Source organism: Condylura cristata, unplaced genomic scaffold, assembly GCF_000260355.1.
Source record: "Condylura cristata isolate star-nosed mole 26May11 unplaced genomic scaffold, ConCri1.0 scaffold00019, whole genome shotgun sequence".
Classification (NCBI taxonomy): domain Eukaryota; kingdom Metazoa; phylum Chordata; class Mammalia; order Eulipotyphla; family Talpidae; genus Condylura; species Condylura cristata.
Window position 1 is genome coordinate 25,111,885 of NW_004567120.1, and position 22,563 is coordinate 25,134,447.

The 22,563-nt window shown below is 35.5% G+C and overlaps 1 pseudogene; it reads left to right on the forward strand.

Moving 5' to 3' along the window:
• The first annotated feature begins 7,793 nt into the window (after window positions 1-7,793).
• Window positions 7,794-22,563, forward strand: part of LOC101621817 — a 149,526-nt pseudogene continuing 134,756 nt past the window's right edge.

Genomic DNA, 22,563 nt, shown 5'->3' on the forward strand with positions numbered 1-22,563 from the left:
GGTCTTCTCTTTACAAAGCTGAGAATAGAGAAAGTGTTCTCAAGGCTGTCTTCAGAAATGGTATATAGTTCTATGGTTATCTAAATGCTGCAATAGGAAATTCAAGGATCAGCACGAATATTAGCAGTCAATAGCACTGTTTTAGGTTTTCCAATCCAATGCAATCTTATTTAGTTTTGGTTAGCCTTCCTCCCTTTAGAGTAGATCAACAAGCCTCTTCAATGTGGAGTTAAGTCTCTATTATTTTTATTAATAAAGCACTTTTGTGATTTGTAAACATACAGACTTGAGAGTTTCTAGAATTCCCCATTAACTTCTTGACAATGGGGACCAGGTATCAAACCATTGCCTGGAGATAATCAGTAATAATTCCAAATTTAACTTCTGTGTGAACACTGTTCTACTGTGGAACACTTAATTGCATAACTTAAGGTAATTGTTAATGAATATGGGATATTAAATCAACTACATAGCCCAAGCTTGTATTAACGATATAGATGATTTTCTGTATTCCCAACTTGATGCTTGCTTTTGTTTGTTTTTATTAAATTGTGAATTACTTTATTTTAAACCTGCTGAAATGATTTAAATGAGAGCAAAAGCCTATATACTATGTATGTTCCCAGAACTAAAATAAGACAACTATTTATGGATTTTCTAACGTGAATGACCATTTTATTTGATTCAAGCTTATAATTATGAAATTATCTAAATATTAATTTGGAGAATTACTTAGACTTAAAGAGGGATTTATCAAAAAGGGTTGTAAAAATTCAGTGCACAAAATGCATCTAGATGGTCATACTCTCAAGATGAATGACCTGCTTCTTTTAATATCCCTAGTTGTTACGTCTGCAGTTCCTCCTCTCTGCACCAATGTACTTTCAGCACACAAGAAGCTGTGGTCCAAGGTTTTAATGGGGATTTTCTCTAGATTGACATTTTACTGAAGTTTCCATGCTTGAGATTAGAAAAAAGGGAAATCAAAGGGCAACGGTTTTCATAACACTATTTTTCTCCTATCCCATCTAGGAAACTTCTCAGTTCACTACTTCTAGGCAATTGTAAATCTATTTCCTAAATTGGCATTTAGGAATTAAGTATTTATAAAAAGAATTTTAAAAAGGACTATAGAGAGAAAAAGAACAAAATTAAATTAAACCCAAGCTTCATCAGTTCATCAGGAAACTGATGTCAAAAGAAAAGAAAATCAAATGATATTTAAAAGTATAGGGACTGTACAATTCCACCAAAGATATAAACCAGCTTTGGCATTTAACTGATTCCATGGGTTTCCTTGGGGGCTAAGTTCTTTCTACACATCAATGAAAGAATCAGTATTTGAGACACGAAGTAACTTTTTGGCAGACATTGAAAAAGGCACCAAATGGTCTCTGTCTTTGCTGTGATCAACTGTGAAATGAAAACCTACCACTTAAATCACTTCTACTGCAACCTAATTTGTTCTCCCTGAACAGAGTACAGATTAAGTCTCAGAGCCCTCTGGCCCATAGAATTTTTTTTTTTTTAATAGAGCCAACAATGTGAAGTTTCTGTGGTTGGAACATCTTCTCAATCTGTAAGAATACTTCATATTTAAAGTGCAGTTTGAAATTCAGTCTATCAGCGAGTTGTCTAGTTTACATAATGCCACCCTCATTTAAACCTTGGGCTCTACCACTAATTAGTTATATGTACAGTTTTTACATAAAAATGAAAAAAAATTAAGCTAATTCTCTAACTTTAAGAGTCTGGGAAACCTTGTGAAAAGTGGTGCTATGCATAGGAGCATAAATCTTTGTATTAGAATTTTCAAATTATTTGGGTAATTACTTAGCAGTGGTATTATGAAGGGAACAGTACATTGGAACAAGAGTATTGGTGGAAGATGAGTGAAATATGTGCACATATGGAGGTGTGAAAATGTACTCCCAAAGTTATACAGATATATCAAAGTCTGACAAATTATAAAAATTTGAAAGAGAAAGAAAAAGTCAGATACCAAAAAATGATTGTATAAGTGCAACAATAATGATTTTTCACTGTGTAAAACTATAATCTGGCAGAAACTAGACAAATTTAAAATGCATTTCCCACCCTACTTTTAAGGATCAAACAATTTTGTGGAAGAACTTAGCTACTGATTTGTAAAGAAGGACCAGTTTTGTATATCTAAGGATAAGGTACTTGTATTCATAGGACAATGCATTCTTAGAATACACAAAGGCATTCTGCAGTGAACCTAGCCTCCAAAATATCTCACATTTGCATTTCTTTGTTTTATCCTAAATTTGCCTTAAAGCACCCTAATTCTTGGAGATAGAACTGGAAAGTATGGGATCCTTTCCTGATAACAAGCATGATTTCAATACAGGCACCTAGCTATGATAAAACAAAGTACTTACTTACTAAACATAATTATAAATTCTACGGTTGAACAGAACCATAATAAGGTGGAAAGTCTCTACTTGTAAAGATGAGAATAGTCACTGGACATCAAGAGGCAATGTGTCTATCTCTATTTGAGGAAAGTCTCTGCAAACTACATCTGACGTCAGACAATGGAGGTGTTCCAACAATTTGAGGAAAAGCAGCTGAAGATTCTTACACTTATCAAACATTCAAAATTGATAAAATGCAATTCAAAATCACCAGAATGCCAGAATCCTGTTGAATAGCCACTACTTCCTTAAACCAAAACCAAGATCTATTCTTGTAGGACTTAGTCCTGTTCGCAGGACTAATTTGTTTCATTTCCTAGTAGAGATTCTGTTATTTTTACAAAAAGGTATTTAATATTTCCTGTGCTTTTTTTGTTTTATATTCTCTAAATGTTTAATGTGCTAAGTTCCCCCCATTAGGTGGGAACAAGACAATTTCAAATGATAGACACTAGCAGAAATTTGGCTTCATGTGAAGCCAAAGTCAGGCAAATATATACACCAACTGTTCTATAGCTTTGCAAATAGAAAAACAGTTGACCAAATTAAAGAGTGCACAATGCTGTGGAGGCAACATAAGCCCACTCAGTGATCCAAAATATGTTTTGTTTTATATATCTCCTCATTTCTTGTTGGCTTCGGTGTCAGATGTTTTAGAATTCAAACATCTTGACATCTCCCATAGCTGTGTGAATAATTGAGGAATATGTTGGGGTGTGTGTGTGTGTGTGTGTGTATCTTGAGGAGTTCTCTATCACTTCTTATTTTCAAGACTAACACTACACAATATGAAAACAATGGAAAGGTGTTTTGTTGGAAGTCAGAAAGACTGGTTTTGAATTTACCTATCAGTCCTTATCTGTGTGATCACAATCAAATTACCAAATGTAATTCTTAAGCTTTCTCTTCTCTATTAGTAGGATAGTAACAGTTCCAATTTCATAGCCTGTGAGAAAATTCTATTTATGGAAGGCACCAAGCATGGTGCCTTCAACAAAGAAAGCAATCAGTAAATAGTAATTAAACATTTGGAAGGTTTTGTAGTGACTCAATAACAGAGGAAAAAACACAAACAAATGTCATTTTCCTTATGGGTTCAATGTATCTTGAAATTTATATTATCAGCACACACTAGGTGAGAAAATTAGTTGTAGTGTGAAAGAATATGAACTCCATTTACAGATTAAAGTTCAAATCTTGGCTCTTTCAACTGGTAAAACTGGACAAGTTACCCAATATCTTTGAACTCTCCGAGTTTTACCTAAAACAATAATGGTTATAATAGTTCCTATATCACTATATTGTTAGCACTAAATGAGCACAGATTTCATAAAAACCACTATGAACAGTAGCAGCTATCTATCATCATTATTGTCATGGTGTTCCTCAACAGAAAAAACCAATATGGTAGAAGGAACCCTACAGATCATCTGAATTGAACATAATCATTTTATATTATGGAGTGAATTACCCTAAGGAAGGGAAGTGACCATGCCAAGATCAATCATTTAATTAGTGCCAAGGAGTGATGTAATACAGGTTTCTTGCCCCACAGAGAGTACTTTTTTGCAGCCTACTGGAGATGTGTATGGAAATAGTAGCACTAGGCATATTTTCCAAGCTGCTCAAGAATTTAGCCTCTATACTACTACTTGGGAATTCATTACTTGTTATATCATCTTTACCATTCTGTCATGAGAGATATAATCATGCAATGTTCTTCTGTGTCCTGAGCAGTAATTAAATGTCCCTATATTCAGAGGAAGGCTCTGGCCACAAGTGATTTCTATCTTACAACTGTGGGCATTGGTTTTATCTTCTCTTTTTTCCTACCCACTGTCCTTAACCCATCTCCAAGAATAGCTTTGTTCATGGAGATGAAGCCTTAGATTTAACATGAATTTCTTTATCACGTTTTATATAAACTATTGGTTTCTTTTTTCTCTCCTTTTTATAGAGCTAATTAAAATCTGTGACCATAAAACCCATCTTCATTCATTCTTTGAATAAAAAGAGTCTGAAATGGTTTGAACAAATTCCTGGAACTGCAAGTTGGAATTGTTTTTAATTTGTGGATTAAAAAGAAAACACTGTATTTAATGAACACAGAGGTCTGAAAACAGAATCAAAATGATGGGCATAAATAAAGTCCTTCAAGAATCTTAGCATTGGAAAAATTCTCAGAAAATTCAATCTCTTAGTAGAGAATATTTTTTTCATTCTTCCCTTATAGCAGTCACCGAGGTTTCTATTTAAGAATCATAACAAGTGGACATCAAACTGAACACATTTGCTTCTTAAGTGGAGTGAAAGAGGGTAAAAAGGAAAAAACCCTCTCCTCCAGCCATCCAGTTAAAGTCTTGTAGATTTTCAAGCAATTGGCAAACCAATAATTTTCTCTCCATTCCCCCCCAACTTTGGGCATTAAAGGAACATAATAAATGGCTTGGGTTTCAATTAATTTTTTTAAAAAGATTTATTTGTGCATACAGAACTGGGGTACAGGCCAGAGGCTCAGGGGCGGTGAGAGGCTTCACCATAGACAGAGTGGGAAGCAGAACAGGCAGACTGACGAAGTACACTGCTGAGGGGAGCAGCGGGCGGTTCGGGAGAGGTCTGCAGCGCCATGTGGTCACCTCCAAGGCAGGTGGGAATCAAACTTATGCGGGAGTGGCTTTAGCTTCTGAGTGCTGTGCTTTAACCCGCTGCGCCACCAGGGAGGGCCAAGGTTTCAATTCATTTTAACAAATTGATTGTTTCTGGAAAATTTGCCAATTCTACCGAAAGTCTAGGACAAAAGAGTAACAGAGTGAGGGTGAAGTCAAATGTTGACAAGATGGGGGAAGGAGGACTGCTAACAAGAATGAATGCACGCTAGAGTTAATATGGAAACAATTAAACAAAATGGTGTAAAATGGTGATGCAGGTATTATCTACAAGCTCAGGAAAGAGACGCCTATACAGTGACACACACTGACAGACTGAATGAGAACACAAACCTCCTGAGAATGATTTCACATGTTGCAATAAAGAGTGACCCTGAAAATCCCATGTACTTTCCCTACCCTGAGGGCTGGAAAAGGGTGATGCTTACAAGTTACCAAAGTAACACAGTCAAATCCGTGTTGCAACTTTTGATGAGTGGTTTGGACACAACGGATTCACAGTTCAATTACCAGAGTCTCCTTGCCTACTAACACAAGTTGTTCTAATGTCATCTTGAAATGTTTTTGAGAAGTGGATTCTCAGTGTTATTTTATGTCACTGTGTTTTGTGTGTTTAAAATCTGCACAAAAATATTACTAGCATATCACAGAATTAACATTCCATTGCTATCGTGGCTGACCAAGTTCTTATACAGATTTTTTTTTCAAGATTGTTTCTCTTCAGTCCACATACAATTCAAGGTGAATGAATCTATATTTCTATGATATTAAGAAGTTCATGTTAGAATTAGTACATTATTCACATGTGAACTGGGTGTCAGTCAGTGTTCCTCTCCTTCCTCGCCACCACCACTATTTTTCAAATCAAGACAAAATTTTGCAGAACTCCCAGATGCAGTTTTCAGTCATCATCTTTAATCTATAAATTTGGTTAAGGGTCCAGAACAAACAAATCCAGAACATGTCAAAAATTTGGGGAAAACTTCTCTTCAGTGGTTCTTGATTTGTCTCATGGTATTTGGCTCTAGAATGAAAGAAAGGACCACTGAATTATATACAGGAATTTTCCCTCTATTTTCATGTCCAGCCATTGCTAAAGTATCAGCACCAGGTAATAGTGTTTTTGTTGGGAAGAAGTGGTTGGCTGCCAGAGTAAGTACTCAAACATCCCCCATCATATTTGGTTCCACGTAGCTTCACTAGAATGAACTTTTGCACATTTTAGCACACCTTAAGTTATTATGTATACAAACCCTAGGTTTTGTGCATTTACCATACCATTGTTAAATTGGCTTCCATTTTCATCATCAAGGCAACACATTTTATAGCAACTTTAACTGCAATGTTTTTAAAATTTTACATACAAAGAGTTTTAACATTGCTTGTGCTGTAAAGTAGTTATCTTGACTGATCCACTTAAGGAACTGTAATATTTCTTAAATGTGGTCCCATGGGACAACCATATCAAAATCACTTTTGAAAGAAAAGGAATGCATACAAATGCAGATTATTGAGCTAACCTCAAGGTAAGTCTCATGCACAGTGAAGTTTGAGAGCTGAAATTCTAGTTTAGTGAAAACATGCTCTTTACAGAACAGTCTTCTAGATCTAGGTGAGATGAAAAGGACAACAGAGAATCATGATTCCTTAGATGACTGAGAAGCTATAATCATCTGATTATGGTTCAAAACTATATGTATTTTCAAATTTAAATTAAGTTACATCACTAACCAACTAACTAGGAGTAAGAGAAACTGTGGTAAAGTCAAAATGATACTTTGTTAAATCAAGTACATTTCTACACAGTTAATCTAATTTATTGCTATACAAATGATCATAAAAAATTCTGACTCAGGATAATATGCTGCAATAGGAGACAATGTTTCATGGCCAACCAAGCATTAGTCACTTCATGAATTAAATAAAACATTACCAGATACCTGCCATGTAAAAACACCAGGTTTGGCACTCTATTCTAGACTGAGTAGTGGGTTTTAAGGACACCTTGGTGGAAAAGGATTCATGATTTATACTTAACATCCATTAAAATCGATGATCATCAACATTGGCATTTGTCTATTAACTCTGTACTCTGTTCTTTTTTCAGGAACTGTTATTCTATACTGGCCAGGATGGCAAGATGAATGTCTGAGAGTGTCTAAGTATGTGTATATGTGCAAATGTGTATGTACAGAAAATTAAAGTGGCCAGATGTCTGAATACGAATAAGATATCAAATGCACTTTTAAACATCCTCTTAAAGGGTTTACATAAGTCTGATTTCTGATACTCCAAAAACAAATCCAGTGATTGCAATATCCTATATGATTGTGCAGCAGCTGACATAAAAATAATTTACCTCTTGTCATTTCAAGTGTTTATGAGCTGGAATATTTTGAAATATATAACCTGTGTTTAAATATGTATCTTTTGAATGAAACTGTAGTTAGTTTCTTGAAATTAAATGTACTTATTTGTATTATAATTCAAATGCTTGATGCACATGGTATAGGAAAAATAATTAAGTATATTTCAATGCAGAAGAGTCAAGACAATGTGGACCAAAAAAAATAACTAACTATTTGGAAGTAACCTTCCTTATGATACCTGTATACAACATAATTATTTTTAACTGAGCATTTTTATACAGTAGCACTGATTTTCAACTAACATGATGCCAGCCACGATGGGTGATGCCAGGTAAGCAGAGTTTATTTTGGTTATCAACAAATTTCTAGTCTAGTCTATCAATGATCATCCAGTTGAGAAGATAAAAGAATGGCAAGAGTTTAACATTACAGGACCAATTACAAGCACATGGAAATTCATGTGTAACTTCTAAAGAAACTTGGGGGGGGGTGTATGCTTCCAAAATACCAACAATAATGTAAGCCAGTGTTACCACAATTTAAAAAAAGCAAGCAAGCACTGATACAAATGTTAGTGTCTACATAGGGTTTTCTGAAGTCCTACCAGAAATATAATCACTATATGCCAAGCACTGAGAATGCATTCGTTCTATCTTCATGGACCTTAACCTAGCAGAGAAAACTGACATTAAACAAATATTTGTGAAGAATGTTACACATCGAAAATCTACAGATGCTATGTTGAAAGAAGAGATATTACACTTCCGAAATACTAACACAGATGTAAACCAACAGTATGTCAATTAATTTTTTTTTAAATCAGCAAATAGGTGCTATTGTTATTTTAGCCCAGTTTTGAGGCTAAGGAAATCCTTCCTGGGGGGGCACTGAAGGCCCTGAAGCACCTGTGAATATAATGTATCCAAAGAGCTGACTGAAAGTAGTCAGACTAAAGCACAAACTTGAGGTAGAAATGGGGAAGGGGGGAGAAAAGAAGGAAGGGAAGAAGTGAGGAAGATGGGAAGAAAAGGGTAAAGAAGCATATAAGGTAGGAAGAAGATGTGAGATTTAGCATTTCATCTGAGAGTGAAAATTAAGTCAGCAAAATGGGATTAAGTGGAACTTTTCTTATTCAGTAACCTAGAAATAAGCGCAGATGTCAAGGTTTTCCCCTTTATCATGTTTTATTCTAATAGGTCATCTGTACAAGAGAAACTGGATCCATTAGTGATACAACAAAGAAATATGTATGAAAAGAGTACTGATATCAATCTCTAGACTTTTAGATACTTCTATTTGAACATATTTCAATCTACTCTGAGCTAAGTTATTTCAGGGTGTGCCAGAATGTTTGGTCAATAACTTACCACCATTATTTCAAATGATAAAAGTTCCAAAGTTTCAAACCCAGGGTGCAAATACAGTCATAAAACACCATTTAAAGATTTAATGAATAAAATATCAGCATTTTAAGAGTCATGATTTAATGCATTCCATCTCTCAGGTTTGAAGATCATTTAGCAAAGACACGAAAGCTAAGCTGTAGAAGACTCGTGTGTGCTGACACCACCACTTATGCCTGACAAAAGACATTTCACAGAAGCACATTTGACTTTGTGAACATATATAATGACTTAAGGGAAATGTGGTTAAATTCTACAGACCTCATCATGCGGGAACAAATGGTGGTTGGGGCGGTCAGGATTTTTCACCAGAGGATTTACAGATTTATTCGTATCTAAGACAGGTAAGCACAAATGCTGGGGCTTGAATTGTTTCCTGCAGACTAAACAGCAATTGAGTCAACAATGGAGCCAATTTGAGGACTAATTTAATTTTTAAGATGCAAATTGCTATAAAGATACCAAAAAGTAAAATACTGAAGTCCACTGGACTAGCCAGAATGCATTTTATAATTTGATTATGTGATCTTTGGATAACTATGCTGTATTTTATCCGTCTTTAGCAAAGGTCATATTTAGAGACGCTATAGAGTAAAACATCAAAACTTGCTGGCAGTTGTGAGATATGTCATAAACATTTCATTCACCTCTTTAAAAAAAATAATTATTATTAAATGAAGTACCATTGTTTTACACACTTGTTAATATTTTGATAGTATAGAATGTCTTCCATTAGGTATGGTCTCCCTAGCAATCCCACCACAAAAGCCTCTATAGTCCTCCCCTATAGTTCATTATGTTCTTCCCCTCTCTCCACAACTGAAAACCAAATAAGCTAGAAGGAAAAAATACAAATGCGGGGTTTTGTCACTATATATAGAATATAGAGAAAACCAACCAGCGTCACACAAAGACAAACTTTGAAGCCAACCCTTGAAAGCTGGCCATAGATCTGAGGTGTCCAGGAGGGGAGAAAGAGGAAGGGGGAGAAGGGGAACACAGGGAGCGGGGGAAAGAAAGCACAAAAGACTACAGTCACTTTAGTGGTGGGACAACTATGGTAACCACACCTGAGGGGAGACTATAAACAAGGTGCAGAGCAGTGAAGGGGCAGCTAGACCCTGACACTCGAAATATTTCCACGCTCCAAATGGCACTGTATAGAAAGTCACACTTTGCATAGACATTACCAGTGTTTTTTGTCTTCTGACCTTAACTACCCTGAGCCAACTATTTACAACAGATCAGAAATGAAATTATCCCTTGACAAAAAGGAGATTACCACTCCTGATTGGAAAAAGAGTTATTTAAGGTCAGCATTTTATATTGCACCGTTAACTAATGAATCAGTCAGATAAGTGAATCCTCTTCCTTCAGTCATTGGAATATGAGCTATGTACTTTAGAACTTCTAATCATTCACCAGCATGGCGTTATGCCTCTTCTCACTTTATCTGCTTAACTGAGAACTCCTTTAAATCGTCTTCCCCAAGTGGTGAAAATCTAAAGCACTAAGGCTCATTTCAAAATGTTATTGCTTCTGTGAAATCTTCCTTAGAGAAGTTTAATCTCATCTTCCTTTGTTTACCTTTCTGAATTCTTCACATGGCCTCTGAACTCCTTGAAGACAAACTGATCTCTTAACTATGCTTAAAAAAACTCTTGCCTTTGGTGGGTGCACTATGATGATAACACCTGATGTACGTACCCTAATATTACCACCATTAAAAATAAACATATAAAAAATTAAAAATTGCTTTTATCAAGATAACATGTTTTACAACATTGTATGTATTTAGCGGGTGTACATTCATCCCCTTCAGGTGTTGTTACCCACCACCAAGGCACCTATAGTCCTTTGCCGTAGTCTACAGTACTCCCTATAAGGTATACGATACTTCCATATTGCTAATAACTCTCCTTTATTAAACCAGGTGCCAGAAACTATTGTAAACATTTTAGATGTGTTAACTCATGTAATTCTCAGAACAACTCTAACATGTAGTTACTGTTTATTATAGATGAGGAAACCAAAACACAGAGGGGTTAGAGTTGATCTGTGCTCAGACACTTTACATGAATGGCAAGTAGCATTCAAACTCAGACAATCTGGATCCAGAATTAGCAAGTGTTCAACTGTACAGTGTTCAACTGTAGACAATAAAAGGTTACAATGAAATCACATTATAAGTTTTTTTACACCAGAAAAAATTGACAAAGACAGGGCTAGCTACTTAGTAGCAAAATAGAAATTATTATTTGAATTTTATGGTTCTGTTTTTACTTCTCAATGTTGCTTTCTTCGATCACTCTTGCAAAGATAATTTAAAATAATTTTCAAGAAGAATAAAAATTTTTTTTATCTGACTGAATTAAATTCTCTTTATCTGAATCAATCATGGCAAAAAATGACAAGGAAGATCAAATTTATTCAAATAAAGGGGGTGTTTAAGTCCTTATTTTACTATTTATTATGTATGCTTTTGTGAAATCCAAGTAAGTCAGTTGCTAAATCACATGTCCATGTTTAATAAATTGTTAAACCAATTTCTATGTATCCATTGTGATGGATAATACCTATATCCTTAACTTGCTCCCATAACAACCATTATGGTATTTTTGTAGCCCTCCATTTTTAGTAGACTATTCTATATGACCATTAATGTCTATTCTCTAATTGTTTCTTCTGTGTTTTTCTTTTTTTTCTCCTCTTTCTTCTAGATCTAGTCCTGTGAATTCCCCTAAAATGCCATTCCCAGGGACCTTAGTGTTCTCTTCCACTTCTACATCTGTCATCCATGGATAACAAGAGACATTTATCATGCTAAAGTGATTGAGTTGGTAGAAAGTTTTCTCCTTTGTGTGCAAAACTGACCAGGTGAATTATTTTATTTTCCCCCTCCAAAAGAGGTTGCAAATAAGTGAATCTCCTTGTCTTGAAAAACGTATGGATTGTCTTGATAACATATTTCTTGTTAAGGTCTGGCTGAAATGTGTATGTGAATATTTTTTCCTGCTATTTTGTAGAATAGTAGAATTCTACTCTACTCTAGAAAATGCAATAAACTCATCTTCAAACTTTAGAAACTAGACAGTAAAAGGAACTCCATGCCAGCAGGACATATTTCCTTCAAAATAACAAAGCAGAACAACAAAGTAATCTAGAGCTTATAACAGCAGAAATGATACATTATCTTTGAAACTAAACTCCAGAAATGATTTATGTAAAAAGAGTTTCTCAGCTATTGCTTGAAGTCTACAGACAAACCATGAGTCATCAACATATTCTCCTCTTCCAACACTGGACACAAACAAAGAAAGCACAGAGTGACAAACTCAGATAGATAATACTACATCTGGAATCAAAGTCTTCTATGTCTACTATTACATTAAATTTCCAGTTTATCTTAAATAAGTGTCCATTTAAGCATCTCTTTCAATTTTATATTGTTCTTTGTTTTCTTCAGTGAAAAAATAGAACTATTTGCCTAAAGGGTCTAACAACAAAGGAAGGAAGTTGTCACTAAAACCAATGAAGGTCATTTTGGGAACAATGGAAGTTGAGCATGAGTCTTTCACAGCTATCACATATCAAAATATATCTTTCACATAGAGTCCTCTGCCACAATATATTTAGATGGTGCATCTTCTAGAATAGGAATCACAACAGTGTCACTTCTTGACATTGCTGAATAATTTGCAATGCACGAAGATGATTTTAATATAAGTCCCAATGGAGACTTTATAAAAGAAGCTCAAAGCTATTTTGACAAAGCAGTAAGTAGCTGTGCGGGAACTGAGGCACTGCAGAAAACCATAAAGCTCTTTCAATATTCCGCTACTGGGGGAAAGAAAAGAAAAACTTCATTGCTAAGCCTTTTCATTTTATACAGCTGCTCAAACGGTAGGAACTTCATAGACCATAATCCATTAAAAACAGTACCTATTACATCAAGTTCCAATTGCTAAGCTTACCATAAAGCCTTGGGGCAAAATGACTGGATCTCTTCCATTTTCATAAAGCTGATTTGTTAAACTTAAAAAAAAAATCCATGAGACAATCTAGTGGATCATTCACTATTCCTGATATTTGTTCTCTTACATTTCCTAGCCTTTACCTCTGTCACTGATTAAGTACCATGCATTATGGAATGTACTTTTACTATCAGTTTAGTTCAAGGTTAAAAGAAAATTATACCACCAGCCCAAATTTTTGCCAACCTTTTCTAGTGAACTTATGTGCTACACATACAAGTACTATTTTTCTGGATTGTGAGAAGGGAACGTTCAGACCATCTTTTTAAATATAATATACCAAGCTTGAATTCAGATAAATGGTCAAAAATATATATACCATGCCTAACTATTTTAATGGATTTCAGTGTTTCCTGTTAATATTCAGACAGAGAATTTATAACTATTGTTATCAATTTGTCTACTTCTGGTCTTTTACACTCAGGACCACTGCAGGAGCACAGGGCTATTCAAAATGTCAGATACGATGTAGTGCTTCACAAGTAAGAAGTCATGAACACAACCCGAGGCACTTGATGTAAGTAATGGATTTCAACAGTGACTTTAAGCAGAAATTCACCCATGTTCTCCTGTGGGCTCTGTTCCACAGGCCACATTTTTGTGTTTATACCAAAGTTAATTTTGATTCATAAATCTTAATGTACATTAACCCTATAAATCCAAATTCTCTCAGTTTTCAGTGATCTCCTAATGTGATAAAATCACTCTGAAAATGTCCCCAGAAAAGTACACTAAAGCTATTGCTATATTTTAGTATATATAGTTCAAGGTTAAAAGAAAATTATACCACCAGCCCAAATTTTTGCCAACCACCACCTTTTCAAGTGCACTTATGTTAAAAAAGTTAAAAAATTAACTTTTTTAAAAAAAATAAAAGGTTTAAATTGAACCTGCAAAGTCTGGATGGAGTAAGGAGAGTTCATAATGGTATGAAATTTTTGGAAATTAAATGTTTCATGATATTAAAAAAAAAGTCACACACATGTATCATGTATTTCATTATGTCACTTATTATAGTTTTAACAGATAATTTCAAATTTCATTAATAAAATTTATTAATAAAATTGAAACAAAAATGTTTCTACTATTCCAACCTGTAGTTTTGTGCTTCCTTTAAAAAATTACTACATACATGGCCCTCCATGGTGGCACAGCGGGTTAAAGCACAGCACTAAGAAGCTAAAGCCACTTCAGCAAGAGTTCGATCCCCACCCCAGAGGTGACCACATAGTGCAGCAGACCTCTCCTGACCCACCCGCTGCTCCCCTCAGCAGTGTATTTCCTTGATCTGCCTGTTCTGCTCCCACTGTCTCAGGAGAAGCTGAAAGACCAAACTGACGCCATGACAGGCCTCAGAATGCTTCTGAACCAGCCAGGCCTAAGTTTTGGTTATCAACAAGGCGCCAAGGCCGAATTTAACTGTAAATGTCCTAATCTTGCTCATCCCATAGCAACAGCCAATTAGAAAGTAGGCAAGTAACCAGTACATATCAGGAGAACGCCAGATGTCCTAAGGTATGCGGGCGAAGGAGTGAAGGTTAAGACAAGATAACTTTGTTCAAGGTCCACCAATCAATGTACTGCTGAGCAAAAACTCCCCTCTTCTGTAATAAAAACCCTGCCTTCCCTGAGCTCAGGGCTCTCTCAACTTCAGCTGCTGTGCTACTCATGTTGGGAGCCCAGGCTCGAGCTTCCAATAAAGACCCTCATGTGCTTTGAATGGGAATCGGCTCCTTGGTGGTCTTTGGGAAACTTGAAACCTGGCACAACAAAGCCTCTCACCGCCCCTGCACCTCTGGCCTGTACCCCAGTTCTGTATGCATAAATAAATCTTTTTAAATTTTTGAAAAAAAATTACTACATATATGCTGTTTGAGGAACAACTTATTAGTCCCCCAATCAATTTCTTAAAACATTGGTATAAATGTTTATGGTCTTGGAAAGGCATGATTTCTTAAATACAATTTCAAAAGCACTAAACAATATAAAATTGAAAAATTAGACATTAGGAATAGATGTCCTTCAAAAGACTCTAGTAATATAATTGACAAGCTACTGAGGGGAAAAAAGACATTTTCAATTCACATCTAAACTATATGAAGAACTGTCAAGATTCCATAAGAAAATTAAAAATCAAGTAGTGAAGATTTGAACAAACATATCAACAAAGAAAAAGATGTAATAACACATAAAAAGTGTTCAACATAATTAACCACTGAAGATATGTAACTCAAAATGACAGTCACATTCTAATCTGCACCTTCTAGAAGAGCACAAATAAAATCTTAATTGTACCCATACCAATTATTGGTAAGAATGTAAAGAAACTAGACCTCTCAAGTGAAAAAATGGTATAACCACTTTGTCTGCCAATTTCCTTAAAAGTTAAGTGCCCTAAAGTGTTACACATACATTTATACTAGGACTCAACCACTTCTACACAAATATTCCTGTTAGCTTAGTGTGTAATATCCAAAGACTGGGGACAGGCCAATGTCCAGCAGCAGGTTATTGGGTGAATTTTTGTTATAGCCATAAAATGGAATAGTACTCAACAATAACAGAAGTGAATTCTTGATATACATAACATTGGCGAATCTTAAAATAATTTTGTTGAGAGGAAAAAATCTAGACAAAAGAGCACATACTTTGTGATCCCATTTATAGAATCACATTCTACAGCTAGAGAAAGTTCAATTTTTGTTTGAGAAGGGGAATGAATGATGGAACTCCCAAAGAAAACTTTTTGGAGTGATGGGTATATATTCCTTTTTGGTTGTGGTTAGAGTTTCATGGGTATATGTAGATGTCAAAAATTATTGAATTGCACACTTCAGTAAAACTTTAAAAATATCATGTATATGATATCAATAAAAATGCAAAAAAAAAGTCATGTAAATGGTACATACTCTTCCATTTATGTTAGTTCATTCTGAGAGTTAACATATTAACTTAAATTTTTGCCACTGAATGGAATTGATGTTCAAAATATTTCCCCACATTTAGCCTTTGATATTATGTTCTCTTTGTAATGCTGTTACATACATCCAGGTTGAGAAATATTCGTATGAAGCAATATCCTGTCATATAAGAAAGCGAACTCCTTGAAGGCAGGGACTGGGTTATTTTCTTTTTGTTCTTAAACTCCAAGCAGTAATATTAACAGTAATATTAACATAATAGAAAGTCAATGAATGTTAATGAAATAGATTACAGAATCTCCATTCTCACCTCTTTGTCTTAGATATGTCCTGTTGGGTAAAATGCATTAACTTACTCTAATGGTATGCTGGGAGACCACTTTTTCTTCTTGGATTTATCCCCACCCTTTTTTTTTTTTTTTTTGCCTCATTTCTCCTATCTGCAATGCTCTCACATGCTTCCTCCAAAATTTAGACATGAAAAAGTCTCAAATTATCTTTAGTTCACTTTTCTTCTGACACTTAACACCAGTGTGTTCTTGAGTATTATTTGACTTCCCTGAGTCCCAGTTTCTTCATTATAATGCAAAATACTATGACTAGGGTTGTATGCAAAGCTGATGAATTGAGTTCCACAAAATAACTTAGCCAGGGAACAGTCAAAATTGCTAATTTTTCCTGAGCCCCACTATACAGAAGCTTTCCTATTAAAATTGTCCCACCTGGTGTTTCATTTCTTCTGGGCATTGTTATGTATATGACTGTGTACCAGGACGATGAATAAACACATGCTTATTTAAGTAATATATAATGATCCATTTGATCCTCAAAGAAACATTTTTGCTACTGGTACTGTTATCTTTCTCCCTTAAGAGAAACAAAAGTAGAAATTGAGGATCACAAAGGGAAAGATAGCTATTCAATATCACATTACTCAGCTGGAACAAGGCATGGAATTGAGCCCAGTTAAGAATCTATACTTTTAACCCCTGTAGTTGATCAAAATTCTTTATTATAGTAAAATTTCAATTAATCAGAACTCTACTAACTGAAGTCCTTAGGTAAGTGTCTTGTAAGAGAAATAAGCACATAAAAATTGAAGCTCATTTGTTAAGCTTTACTCTCAAACAAAATTTGTAGAAAATGGGCCTCTTTTGCTCTAGGATCCTTAGTCAACAGATATAGTTTTAGTGATTAATAGACCTTATTTACTGAGAGGATAACAGACAATGACACTTTAGAAAAATATCCACTAGGAAGAAAGTACATTTTTGCTGTTATTTCAAACCCTCAGTTCACCAGAATGTAAAACTAACCAGCACCACCTTTCATGAAGTCCACATTGCTGAAGTTTATCTGTATCCTGAGATTTTTCCATATTTAAATGGTAGATGCGAATAGCCAAATACCTGGCTCCTCTCACTGAAATTTTCTAATATTTGGATGAAGAACACAGCTAACAACTTTCCTTTGGAAATAAAGTATAAATGTAGTATATAATGAAGCATACATATTTATAGTGAAAAAATGAAATGAAATGCATTTACAGATATTGTATGACATGGCCACTGTTGAACAGGGCTACCGCCTGCTGATGCATCTTCCTGTTTTTCATATTTAAATTCTCAGAACCAGAAAAGAGATATTAATGTGCTTTTTAAATCAAAATTCTGTAACTCAAAAATTTCAGACATATTCAGAAGAAGTTGGAATAATAGAGTTACTCAATGTGATGTAAGAGACAGTTTAAAAAACCCTCAATGTAACAATGTAACTGGTGACACTTGGGTACTGAAGTGTGAACAAGCACTAAAATTTTGCTGTTAAAGTCCAAAGACTTGAGGAGATGATTCACAATTGGCATTTGAACTAATAAGAAAACTGTGGAAATACAACACTATCAACTTGAAATGCATTTAGTTGCCCTTCCTAGACCAGACCCTTACTATCAAAGAAAGTGCAGGCTGGCTGGTAACAAAATACCCAATGTATGGTAAGAGAGTGACTTAAGTACCAAGCAAGAGGCTTTTCATAACCCCCTCCAACACACACTCATACACATGAACCCAGCGATTCACCTATATTTTCATAAAATAATCTCATAATTATCTCAAACATAATTATGTCACGTTTTTTAAAACTTGAGCTTAGAAAGTTCTCATATATGTTCATCTCTCCACACAGTCTAGTTTCTCTTGGAAAATCACTGCCCACAGGTATCAACTGATTACATGCCAGTTCTATATTTTCCTCCTTTTCTATTTTTACCTTCTTTGTTTCCCATGCTGGTTTTATTTTATCCAAAATTGGTAGTCTGTATAAAATATCAGGAAAAGATCATCCAGCTTTATTTTTCTTTAGGTCACTCCCCACACGAGTCTCATAGCAAACACAAGAGGAAATAAAACACAAAGAAAAAAAGAAAAAGCCAGACTTCTGTGTATGCCGTGTGTGCATGTAAATGTTTTTGTGTAAAGGTTACAATTTCTCATGTATAGGTCTGTGTACAGACTCAGAGAAATAATGTCATAAACTACCTACTAACTTTATTATGTCATTTCTTTGAATATATTTCTTTTAAATGTATTAGTTTTGCGTGGACAGATACAGGGACTTTTGTTGCTATTTTTTGTGTTTGTTTTTTTTTTTTAAAGATACTTGGTGATATCTTTACATGTAGGGACACAATTGATTTTATATTTTTAAAAAATATTTATTTTCGGCTCTCCCTGGTGGCGCAGCAGGTTAAAGCGCGGCACTGAGAAGCTTAAGCCACTTCCGCATGAGTTCAATTCCCGCCTGCCCCGGAGGAGATCCACAAGGCGAGACAGACCTCTCCTGCCTTGCCCACTGCTCCCCTCAGCAGTGTACTTCGTCCATCTGCCTGTTCTGCTCCCCGCTCTGTCTCTGGTGAATCCTCTCACCCTCTGCATCTCTGGCCTGTACCCCAGTTCTATATGAATAAATAAATCTTTAAAAAAAATATTTTCTTACATAGTTCATTTCTGTACAGTAGTTGGTCTGTCCACTCAGTTATAATCCCCAAAGTTCTCCTACCACCTATATCACCTGGGAACCATCACCAGAGTCTCTTGTGCTCTTCCTTCCGTTTTGACCCCTTTTCTTCTCTGCCTTAAATCTACGGTTTGTTTGCAAGTTTTGTCCTTTCCTTGACCTTTTGTTTGATTTGCTATATTACATATAAAAGTGAACCCATCTGATTTTTATCTTCTGACTTATTTCACTTAGCATAATCCCTTCCAGCTACATCCATGTTGCTGCAAATGGCATGAATTTGTCTTTTTTGATTAATGAAAGTTCCCTTTCTCCACATCCTCACCAACATTTGTTGTTCGCAGGTTTTTTTTTTTTTTTTTAATATGGGTTGTTCTCACTAGTGTGAGGTGGTAGCTCATTGTGGTTTTGATTTGCATTTCTGGAGGGGACACTTTTGATGGGGAAAAAATCCAACAAACACTTGCTTCCAATAAACAGGAAACTAATTTTATGCACTAGTATTTGAGTGACACTTTTATATGCTCAATACAGAACCGATCATTTAGTCATTCAAAAACATTCACCCAGTCCAGTGTTTCTTGCTGTAATTCCTATCAAACTTTACTGATGGTGGGATTGCAAACTGGTCCAACCACTATGGAGAGTTGTGTGGCGGTTCCTCAAACTACTAAAAATGGAGCTTCCATATGACCCAGCAATTCTACTCCTTGATTCTAGGAGTAGATTGTGTCAAAGGACACAAAAACATTAATTAAAAAGGACTCCTGCACCTTTATGTTTATTGCAGCACAATTTACAATAGGTAAGCTTCTGGAAGCAATCCAAATGCCTAAAAATAGATGACAGGATCAAGAAGATGTGGTATATTTACATTCAGCAATCAAAAAGGATAAACAAATGCCCTTGCCAGCAACATGGATGGAGCTGGAAGTCATTATGTTCAGAGAAATAAGCCATAAAAAAGGGGAAAATATTAACTGGTCTCAATTATAGAAGGAATGTAGAGAAAAGAAAAAAGTAATCAGGATAAAATTATGATAAAGAAAAATCAAAATCATCAGGTAACTATAGGTCAGAGACATTCTGTAGGAGAGGGGCTGGAGAGGGACCAGGACAGGGGTGGGAAAAGCATAAAGGACAATGGTGGTGGGACCTGTGTGTACTGGTGATGGGAATTTCACAGGCAAATCATATAGTGTACAAAAATGAATGATGATGCAATGAATATATTAAAAAATTTGTAAAAAGAAAACTATCTATTCTACTTGGTGACATTAAGAACCATTAAACAGTATACTTTAAGTAAGTGAATTGTATGGTGTGAGAGCTTTATGTCACTAAGGCTATTATTTAAAAATCTATTCGGTAAATGTTATAGCTATTGTTTTAGCACGTGGTTCTATGTAACTGTACTTTATAGCTATTTATTGAGTATCTGTAACATACTAAGTGATTTTCATAGGTGAACACCTTCAATGTGATATTCATAATGAAGTGTATAAGTAGGGTTTATAACTCCATTTTTACAGACAACAAAAACTGAGGATTAGATACATACTAAGTTTAGCTTGCCTAAGGAGACATAGGTAACAAGTGATCAATTCAGGCTTCAACTTGAGCCTGTTTTACTCCAAAGCTCTTGTTCTTTCCACTTCAACTCTTTTTGTGCCTTTTTACCTGTGTAACAGAAGTATGAGGGAGCTGATGATTTCTTAAAAGTTGCTTGGGGCTGGCACTCCCTGTTGGCACAATGGGTTAAGGCACAGCACTGCAAGCTGGCCACAGCCACTTCAGTGCAAGTTTGAATCCCCACCCTGGAGTAGATCCACATGGCGCAGCAGACCTCTCCTGACCCACCCGCTGCTCCCCTCAGCAGTGTACTTCATCAATCTGCCTGTTCTGCTCCCCACTCTGTCTCTCACCGCCCCTGCTTCTCTGGCCTATATCCCAGTCTGTATGCATAAATAAATCTTTCCCAAAAAATTTGCTTGGGGCTGAAATTTATGATCTTTTAAATATATTTGCAACTCCTTAGATGATTCTTGCTTTCTGTTTATAACTGGGGAACTGAAGAAGGAATGCTTTAGAAATTCCAGATTTTCCTGGTCCTGGGAGATGCATTTCTATCCACTCATCAAGAAGGGGGTAACAAGTAGTCACACTCAAAAGTTTTTTTCATTTAAGTTTTGAAAATGCCAATGCAGAAACATTTCTGACTCAAGCTACTTCTTTGACATGTGCCTTAAGGGTAGGTTTTGTTGGATGTCTTCCTCCTCTACTCCTCCTGATTCTAGTTCTCTTATCATCTTATCTTGAAAAGTATCCTTTTCTAGACATATGCATTATTTTTTTTAAGTTAGGAACTCATGGACTCCTATTGGATGATATGTGATGGAAAGTTTCATTAGATAATTGGGCAGAGAGTTTCCAACTCTTAGACGCCACTATGGACATGTACTAATGATCTCTAACAGTCAAGTCAAATTACTAAGGCTTCCCATCCATATACAAAACTGGGGGGGAAGGCAGGAGAAGTCAAAGACCTCAAACATCTGATAGCTGCAGGTGATGGTAGTAGCTATCAAAGAACAAGGGATTAAATTTATTTTCAAATTAAAGTTATCATCAAATCCATCACTACTGGTAACTATACTAACCTGTACCAAACATTCTTCGCTAAAGCTACTGTTAACAATTTTTCTATCTGAACTATTATTTCTTTTGGTCTCCTAACAGTTTATTCTGTTCACTGCATGAACCACAGCTAGGGCTTCTCCTTGATATCTAACAGAAGCAAGTTCAAGCCATCAGTCTTGATTTCTACCTCCCTCCAACTATTTCTTCCCCAATCTTTCCCATCTGACAAACCACTAATTTAGAGTTGCTGATGCCAGAAATCTGAGTGTCTATAAACTAATCCCCAACATCTAATCCATTTTGAAGTCAATGAGATTTTACTCCTAAATACATTCAGAATTCAACCACTTCTATCCACCTTTACCACTAAGAAACTCATCTAGGTCGCCATCATCTTTCATCTGGATTACTGTGATAACCTCCCAACTTCTCTCACTATTTCATTTGTACCACTGCCCACAAAAAGGTATACACTGACATTTTTTTAACTTAAATCATTGTCCTCTGATGATTAAAATATTTTGAAGACCTGTGATTGTCATCATAATGAAACCTAAACCTCTCATCATCATCTTCAGGTTCATTTATGTTCTGGCTTCCACCTAGCTCCCAAATTTAATCTTGTCTTTCCCACTTACTACACTTGCTCAGGTTCTCCTTTCACTTACATCCTAGTCACACTAAAATCTCCATTCTCAGAACCATAAAGATCCAGTGTGCCTTAGGGGCTTTTTATACATTCTTTCCTAGTTGACTGGAATGTTCATTCCTCAGGTCTTTTCATAACTAATCTTTTTTAAGCCATCTGGTCTCATTTTATATGACATTTTCGCAGAGATTTCCCTGACCACTCTAAGTAGCATTCTTTGTCATTGATAATTACTTTTGAAGCACATAGCACTTGTCATTATTAAAATTCATATTTACCTATATGATAGCTGGCTTAATATCTGCCCTTTACCTCCTCCCCAAATACTAAAATGTAATTATCATGACTCTCTGGATTGCTATTACACTCACAGTTTTTACCCAGACCCTGAACAGAGCAGGAAAAAATAATTCCATAATTATTTT